Source organism: Lithobates pipiens, unplaced genomic scaffold (assembly GCF_037356315.1).
Source record: "Lithobates pipiens isolate NorthernLeopardFrog02 unplaced genomic scaffold, aLitPip1_a1.2 Scaffold_22, whole genome shotgun sequence".
Lineage (NCBI taxonomy): Eukaryota > Metazoa > Chordata > Amphibia > Anura > Ranidae > Lithobates > Lithobates pipiens.
Window position 1 is genome coordinate 58493491 of NW_027507784.1, and position 10000 is coordinate 58503490.

Genomic DNA, 10000 nt, shown 5'->3' on the forward strand with positions numbered 1-10000 from the left:
CGATGTCCCAATATTTATGGACCTGACTATATATATATATATATATATATATATATATATATATATATATATATATATATATATATATATATATATATATATATATATATATATATATTCATATTCATATATTCAAAGTTTAATACAGCTACTCATTCATACATCAAGACCCCTTCTCACTGGAACATTTTGCAGATGCTAAAGCATTAAAGATAGCGCCTGCAAAAGGCCCTACAACAGCTGCTCCATTCACTCCAGTGTGAAAGCCCAATGCCTTTCACACTGGAGCGGTGCGCTGGCAGGGCGTTTGAAAAAGTCCTGCCAACAGCTTTTTTGAACTCACCGCTCCTCCAGCGCTGCTCCAAATTGAAATCAGTGGGGCAGCACTGCGATACCACTGGCAAAATGCCACTCCGGCAGTGTTTTGCTGGCAGATTTAACCCCTTTTCAGCTGCTAGCGTGGGTTTAAAACCGCCCCGCTAGTGGCCGCATAGTGCCGCTAAAACGACAGTAAAGCAGCGCTAAAAATAACACCACTTTACCGCTGACTCAGTGTGAAAGGGGTCTAAATGTATTTTTAAGTACATGTGTTACTAAACCCAGGAGCCTGCATTCACTATATCTGGTCTCCCACAGAACATGGAAATGCAATAAGTTTAGTAAATATAAACTTCTAAATACCTTTTCTCATCAGCAGTATATAGCAGTCTTGTGACTTCTATCAGTGTCTGATTAAAGCTTATTGGAGGAGTGTTCTCCTCTGACTGTCCTATGAGGCTGCATGACCCCTGACCCTCTGTCTGGATAGTGCTAATTATTCATCCTCCCTATAAAGAAAACTCTAACAATACACACCAAACTGAGTGTGCAAAGTGACTCCAAAGAAAGGCTCTGTACTATCAGCAGATGGATTAGGGGCAGTGGAAGAAGGGGAGGATCAGAGAAGACACAATCAAGCAGCCTTTTTTACACAATGCCGAGGATTAACCCCTTGGGTTCCACAGTATAACGAGAATGCTTTACTGCATATAGACTGATTTTACGGTTTTGGGTTTATTAAACACTTGAATATGACCTGGTATCAACCTCTTGCAGTCTGTTTACAGCAGGGCTTGGTATGTGAGAGGAAGATGCAGCAGGGTCATGTGCTGACAACAAACATACTAATGGGGAAACAGAGTGCAAGACAGATGAACACATTACTGTGCTGCTGTTTGCCACACTAGCAAGCTGCACTAAACACACAGCTATTGGTGTGTGCTGTAAAACAGAGAGCCAATGTACCAATCCCAGCAAACTGAATTGTTTACTTTTTTTTTTTTGATATTTGTGTGTGTGTGTATATATATGTGTATGTATGTGTGTGTGTGTGTGTGTGTGTGTGTGTGTGTGTGTATATATATAATATATATAATATATATATATATATATATATATATATATATATATATATATATGTATTTATTATTTTTTGCAGGTACCTTTTGGAAATAAAATCTTTTTTTTTTTTTTTTTTTTTAATTATACAATATTTGTGCAGCGCTTTATCAAAAGCCAGTTTTCTGGAGAAAAAATGATTTTAGTGAACACAAACGCATTTTAATACAATTTTTTTTATTTTTTTTTATAAAATCTAAAACCTGTTACACAAAGTAAATTGAAATGTCCATATCACTCTTTAAAATTGCGTACACCTGTGGAATGGCGCCAAACTACAGTACCTAAAAAAATCTCCATAGGCGATGCTTTAAAAGATTTTTAGAGATTACCAGTTTAAAAGTACACAGAAGATCTGCACTAGAATCCTTGCTCTTGGACTGACAATCGCAATAATACATACATATATGTGCGGGATCTACGTGCATGTTAGTGTTTGCACATGGGCACTGTGATGGCTGCAGGTAAACAAATACAATTTATGTAGGAGGATTTGTTTCATTTGAGGCCAGTCACGTAATGGGGTATATGTAAGGATTTACAACCACTTTAAATGTAATTTGTCACACTTTGGGTAAATTTTTGCGTAAACCTGAGCACAGAAATGGAACTCAAACTATGTGGATTTTCAAGGGAAGGTTTTAGAGCCCTTTTATTTTGTTGAGGCATTGCAGAGCTAGAGCATGGAGAGAGGCAAGTATGTAACCAGGTTGAACACAAGGAGACAGAACTCTGTCTATGAAGCCCAAGGAGGGAGTGCTGACTATTACAGAGCTACAGTGCCTTGAAAAAGTATTCATACCCCCTTGAAATTTTCCACTCTGTCATGTTACAAGCAAAAACAAAGTGGCACATAATTATGAAGTGGAAGGAAAATGCTAAATGGTTTTCAAATTTTTTTTTGGGAAACGTGTGGAATGCATTTGTATTCAGCCCCCTGAGTCAATACTAGAACCAACTTTCGCTGCAATTACAACTGCAAGTCTTTTTAGGGATGTCTCTAACAGCTTTGCACAGCTAGAGAGTGAAATTTTGCCAATTCTTCCTTGCAAAATAGCTCAAGCTCTGTCAGATTGGATTTAGGTCTGGACTTTGACTTGGCCATTCTAACACATGAATATGCTTTGATATAAACCATTCCATTGCACCTATGACTGTTTTTAGTGGTGTCCTGCTGGAAGGTGAACTTCTGTCCCAGTCTCGTATTTTGCAGACTCTTAACTGGTTTTCTTCTTAGATTGCCCTGTCTTTGGCTCCATCCAGCTTCCCTGTACCTGCTGAAAAAAAGCATTCCCACAACATGATGCTGCTACCACTATGTTTCATGAGGATGGTGTGCATTGTTAGTCTTCTGCCACACACAGCATTTTTCTTTTAGACCGAAAATTTCAATTTTGGTCTCATCTAACCAGAGCCCCTTTTCTCATTCGTTCATTGACAGACACAGCCTTCTTTATTCATAACGGTAGGGTTATATCACCTCGGCAGGAGTAGGACAAAGGTAGAACAAAAAAAACAAAACACTTGGGCACTCCCATGGGCCATCCTCAGTCCGTATATAACCCCCTCCCTGCTCTAGATATTTTGTTTTTTATTTGTTCTGCCTAGTCAGGTGTAAGGACTTCTCTGCTGGGATTGCTAGTCCTGTGATTTTTTTTATTTTTTTTTTATTTTCTTTTTGCTTTTCTTGGACTTTTTCCGGTGAGCTCTCCAAACAATTGCCGGGCTGGGTGATGGACTGCGTCGCAGCGTTCCTCAGGGCCGACAGCCCCCCCCACCCCCCTTTAGTGGTGAGGAGGATCTGTCCAGGAGCGTTGCCCATGCATTTCGCTGGAGAGGTAAGTAGTCCCTTCCCTGGAGTGGTGTGGAGCACGGGTACTCTCACAAATGCTTAAGCATTATGTTGTGCCTGACTCCAGCACTTCCTCCATCTGCTGTGCGTGCGGAGCATTATCTGCGTGTGGTATGGTCCTTTGATCTGGCCACCACTCCTCGGGTGTTCACAAGGTGTTGGCCCAGATCTGGAACGGTTATGTCAGTGAGGGTTGACTGTCCTAGGCTGCCTGGACGTTCTTATGTGCCGAGTTTTCGATTACCCCGAGGAGCAACACAGTTCCTATACATTCTTTCTCTGATTTCAGTTGGCGTCTATACTATCAGAAGTCTGCATTGGTTCGGCTAGGAAGTTGATTTATCTGAGCTTGACCAAGTTTAGCTCTGGCCAGCGAGTTCCTTTCTCTGGAAAGAATCCAGAAGTGGCATGCGGCGTTTTTTCATTTACTATCCAGCAGGTGGGTTCCTCTGCGGATCTACATGTTGATTTTGGGTCTGATGGTATCTACCCTTTTTTTGAGGTAAGGTCATTTGCACAGTTCCATGTAGGCTCCATTCGGGGAGATCCTGGCATAATGGGACAAATTCCCAAGGTCTCTGAACAATCGGATTCGACTCAGTCAGGAAACCAGAGGTTCCCTAGTCTGGTTGCTTCGTTCTACAGTTCTTCAGTGGGGAAGATCGTTTCTCCCCTTATTTTGAACAGGGTGACCACCAATACCAGTCTGTCCGGGCAGGTAGATGTCCTGGGACTGAGCGCTGCTCGGAGACGTTGGACATTGGTAGAATCCGAACTACTGGGTAATATGCCGGAACTTCAATTGATCAGAGTAGGTCTGGATCATGCACGGCTCGACTGCAGGGGCTCCCAGTACGGATCCAGTCGGACAGGGTAACAGCGGTGGCTTATGTCCCTCACCAGGGTGTGCCAAAAAGACTGTTGGCGACCCTGGCTGTTGCCAGTATCCTCCAGTGGGCAGAATGTCTGTCTAGTTCTAGTCCTTTCCGCCGAACGCATCCCAGGAGTGGAATGCTGTCAGACGGATACCTCAGTTGGCTAGGGTTGGGCCACGGGTGGGCCTTTCTCTGGGCTGTGTTTTCATGAGATTTGTCCTTTCCTTTTTAGGTGGCTCTGTTTCCAACCTCCATTTGCAGAGGGATGAGCAAGAATTATGCCTTGAGTACCATCGAAGGCCAGGTGTCAGCCTGGGCGGTCTTCTGCAGAGTCTCCTGGTCTAGCACTCCCTTGTGCGTGCCTTTTTTGTTCAAAGGGTTGGATGTCTGTTTCCACCGGGGAGGTTTCTTCCACCGCTGTGGGATTTGTACTTGGTGTTTTCGGTTCTACAAAGGCCTCTCTAACTTTCTCTCAAAATATTTGGGAGGTTCCACTGCTTACTGTCTCATAAGGTGGCCTCTTGGTGGCTATCCACCTCTACTCGCATGGTGGCGTCATCTTGCCATTCACCTTATCCAGGTTAAGGTGATGCTTCATCCTTTTTTACATCCCGTCCCTTCCTTGGATTTTCATTTGAATAAGGACATTGGGTTGGCTTCTTGTGTCCCTGGTCAGCACATCCCAAGGAATTGGCTTTATCTGGCCTGGATGTGTTTTGGGGGATTTGGATGTTTTTGCCAGCCACTGAGTCTGTTGGTCTGGAGGGCTCGAACAGATGATGTCTCTGAGCTATCTTGTTGGGCTTCGGTTTCCTCCTTTTCCCGGTTATGGCGCATTCTTCTCAGTTACTTGGGCTTCTTGGGCCTTCTGTCATCAGGCGCCCATTGTGCAAGTTGGCAAGGCTGTCACTGGTTGTTGGTGTACATTTTCACAAGTTCTACGAAGTGGATGGTTTGGCATCTGTGGATACCTCTTTTGGCCACAAGCTTTGTTGCAGGCTGCTGTTTAGAGGGTCTTTTGCCCTCTTTTAGTTAGGGGTATCAGAGTAAAGAAGGCTGAATACAAATGCATACCACACTGTTCAGATATTCATTTGTAAAAAAAAAATTGAAAACCATTTTTATTTTCCTTCCACTTCACAATTATGTGCCACTTTGTGTTGGTCTATCACAAAAAATCCCAATAAAATACATTTACGTTTTTGGTTGCAACGTGACAAAATGTGGAAAATGTCAAGGGGTGTGAATACTTTTTCAAGGCAATGTAGCTCTGTATAGTCAACACTCATTGGGCTGCATAGACAGAGTTCTGCCGCCTTGTGTTCAACCTGGTTAAATACTTGCCTCTGTCCATTGCTCTAGCTCTGCACTGCCTCAACAATCTAGAAGGGCTCTATAGCTTCCTCTCCAGTCCAAAAAATAAAACAATAAAACTGGGGTCTAAGTACAATCCTCGTCAACTTTATTGATTTAAAAATCAAAAAAGCCGCTAATGCATTTAGGCTTTGCAACCTTAACCAGAGCTATGTTTAAGGCTACAAAGCCAAAACGCGTTAGTGGTCTTGTTACTGATTTCTAAGCAATAAAGATGAAGAGGATGATAGACAGACGCCAGCATTACTTTATTGAACCAGGTTAGCTGCATTCAGGAGGTGGGGGGGTATGCCTTATGGTGGCCATACGTGCTTTGATTTCATTATCGGATCATTGTGTGATTCTATCAAAACAATGGAATCTGCAAACAATTGAATAGCTGTAACTTTCCAATTGACTCTGAATCTATCAGCTAAGGCTTAAAATTATTGCTGGTTTTGCATCACAGCACTGTGATACTTTGTTCATGATTATAATTTTATTTCAATTGATCAGATTGAGATTTCATGGTAGAAATAGAGATGCGATCAATAACTTACAAACATAGGTTACGATTGTTTCCTAACTATTAAATGAAATCTACTTCCCTATATGTGCCATGTAGAAGGGATCAACTGCAGAGTGATTATTCTTATTGGAAAATAAATAATTTATCAACCTGTGTAAAGCCACCGTTAAATTTTTTTTTTTTTTTTTTTTAGATATGTCAAGTCATTATTGCTGTCTTGCGTCTGTTATGCATGAAACGAAAGTGATGGGAAATTTTAATATTTTTCAATTATCACTAGAACTAGACTTGATGGTAAACCATCGAATGGGGAGATCTGTTCCGGTGACAACTGTCCAAAAGTGTAATTCATCTTCCTTTTTCAAGATTTTCTCCCACTTCCTGTTGTGTGTCCAGAACAGGAAGTGAAAGGAATAATCCCCAAGACAGCGCAGCCAAGAAAAAAAAAATAGATGGGCTTTAACCCTTTCTGTCTCTATCCAAACCCAATCAAAAGGTTTTGGCTATACATACACTATAATTGGTACGTACATTTCTTATCCCAGTTGCGAAAATGGACTTCATCCTAAATTCTCTTAACTTTTATAATAAACATTTCTTGCCAATTTGGAAGAAGAACATTTAGTTAGTAGGCAGATGTTCACGCAGAACATTGTGAAATGCTCCTCAGCAGGTTCCATTACAGCACAAAGACAGAAAAACAAAAATAGGAAATCAGAGTTAAGAAAAGGAAAAGTATTATGAGGATACAGACAATGCTAGGTAACAAATGCTTCTGTGAAGTAAAGAGGCCTTAAATAACATGCTTGTTATTGTGGGTGTCTGTTTGCAGCATTATATACGTGGACAAACATTAATTTATTTGGCGAGCCGTTTTTTTTAGATCATTAATTTCCCCATGGTGTGGACACTAACGATTGTAGTGATTGCTGTGAAAAACTGGTGTCTGTGTCACTAGCGATCAGGCACGTTGGTATTTTTTAACCTAATCTATATTTTTCTACCGATTTAAAAATTATTTCTTGTACTTTCTATAAGCAATAATTGGGTGGGAGTAAGCATAATATACCATACCTCCCAATTGTCTCTCATTTAGTTGACCTATCATTGCGTAAATGTAGGATTTAACTGCAAACTGGGTACCCCACAGATTACAAGGGTTACTTTGAGTAGTGGGGAATTGATCTCCCAACTGCATAGTTCTGGGATCAACTTGATTCAACCGTGGCACTAAACTGGTCCCCAATGTAAGAGGGCATTTCTTTCACTGATCATTAACTCCTACTGACTTCCAATGTGAAGGGAAACTTCCTCTGGTTTCAATGTATAGGGACACTTTACTGGTACAATATTTTTTTTATTAAAGTATTTTAAAAATTACAACCACAATATTTCCATGCTGGGGATATGTACAATAAGCACCTTGTAGAACCACATAAAACCACAAACAGAATGTGCCTACAAGAATTCATTTTTAAACAAGTACCTTCTGACCTAGGCCGAGGGTCAATACAGGGTGCCTGAGCCCTTGGGCCCAGGGACAGGGATGGGCATAGGAAGTGGGTGAGCCCACTTAAAAAGAGAGCTGAACAAAACATAAACTGAATGTGAAAAAAGGGGGTTTTAGGGGGAGGAAAAGGAGGAGGGAAGCAAGGTCACAGAAAGAGGGGAGGAGAAGATAGTTCTTTCAGGCTGGGGTGTAGAAAACCTTAATTAGGCAGGCCCAAGCTGGTTTGGTACAAGGTTGGAAGAGCGTAAGACCACCACAGGGCCCACACCTTAAGACATTTGGCGTGGGAGTCATGGAGGATACTGGCTATCTTTTCATTGATCATAAGGGTTGTCGGGATGCTCTTCACCTCTACGAACGAAACAGCAGGCTTTCTCCAGACCCTGGCAATTGGTTGTTTGGCGGCAATAAATAAGTAGGTGGCTGATTTCTGCTGATAGAAAAAAGGCCTGGGATTGGGCAGTGTACAGTAGCAGTACTAATCTAGCATCCTTACTGAGAGGTATATGGAAGAGCGTATACAAGGTTCCAAAGACCATTGACCAAAATCCCACCAGGCAGGGGCAGGGCCACCATATATGGATGTTGTCTCCTTGCTGACCACACCCCTGTAAATATCTGTCACTCTATGATTTTTATTTGGCAGTGCTGGCTGGGACCCAGTACCAGCGGAGTGTATATGGATACTTTTCTACTGACCTCAAATGCAAAAGCACATTTCTAATTGACCCCCAATGTAAAGGGTAACTTTGATTTTAGTGGAAGAAGCTCTTTTACACTAACTGTCAATTTAATCGGGCATCTTCCCTCACTCACAACACAGTAATTATTCCCAGCGGCTATAGCTGCTAGAAATAACCGCATGTAAAAATCCGGCATGCTGATTGTATGGATCAACTTGGATACAATCAGCCTGCCCCTAGATCAGGGGTCTCCAAGCTTTCTAAACACAGGGCCAGTCTACATTCCTTCAATTTTTGAGGGGGCTGAACCGTGGCCTGTGGAAGAAGAAAATGCCCTGACATCAATGGGAGTAAACAATGCCCAATCATTGGTATCAGTGGGAGGAATAGTGCCTCATCATTGGTATTGATGGAAGGAATAGTACCCCATTGTTGGTATCAGGGGAAGGAATAGTGCCTTATCATTAGTGTCAGTGGGAGAAATAGTCTCCTATCATTGGTGTCAGAGGGAGGAGAACGACTGCCCCATCGTTGCTGTCAGTGTAAGGATTAGTACCCCAAGGGCCAGATAAAGACAAGCAAAGGGCCCCTTTGACACACTGCCATAGATGGTTCAAATCTCAGCTCGTCCCTGCTGAACCATTTATGGGCGGCTTAAGAGGGGCACTGTTCTACTGACCACCAATGTAAAGGGGCATTTCCATTCTGGCTGAAACCTGCACTCGGCAAGCAGTGCAATCCTGAAAACCTGCATTATGTGCACAGCAAATCCCTGGACTCTGCACTCTGTATGTAGCACATTCCTGAAACCTGTATTCTGCAAGCAATGCATTCCTGATCCCTGCACTCTGTATGTAGCACACCCTTGAATCCTGCACTCTGTTCATAGCAGCCCCATTGAACTCTGCACACAAAGCATTGCTGGTGTTTAATGTCCCTTTTAGACCCTCTCACTGTGCAATTGGCCACATCCACGATTTGATGTGGTTCGGTGGGGGACGTGGTTGAGCTCCTGCACCTATTCTTTGAGCCAAATATGCTTAAAGGCTGTTTCCTTTTTCTCACTTCAGACAGTTGGGCGTTACGCATAGTATAATAAGCAGAACTTATCGCAGGGTCTGACACTCATTACTAAAAGAATCATTGTCCTCATATGGCATTAATTGGGTTTATTTGCAGCCAACAACATCCTGCTGTCAGGTGCCTATGATGCTCTACTTTTGCAGCCTTGCCCTCATCAACGTTGCTGCTGTGACGGGCACTTCATATATATTACAGGCTCTGCTGATCTCTGAGATAAATGCAGGCTCCCGACACACACTAATGTACATCTTAGTGTATCAGCAGCACTGAGGAGGAGGCGTCCGTCCATACAAGAGCATCTATATGTCTTTGTGGAAATGCTCTCAGGCAGAGCACTCTCAAGGCTCTTCAATATCTGCTTATGAAGGCTCTGTTGACAATCGTCTGATTTCTAAAAACGGACACAATTTTTAAAAAGCTATACCCAGAAACGTGCATGATTTTTCTGTCTCTTTAAACACTATAAAAACAAAACTATATAGATTGCTCATTGGTGACGTTCTATAAATGCTGATTTCCTGGCAGTTATGCTGATTGGTAAATCAAAGCTGGCCATACAGGGTTATTTTTTATGTTTTTTTGTTGTTCAGCCAGCAAATTCCTCCATCCACACAAACAAGGTAGATAGAGGAATCTCCCACTGATCTGCGTCTGCGGTAGCTTGCCTGCAGGCACCGA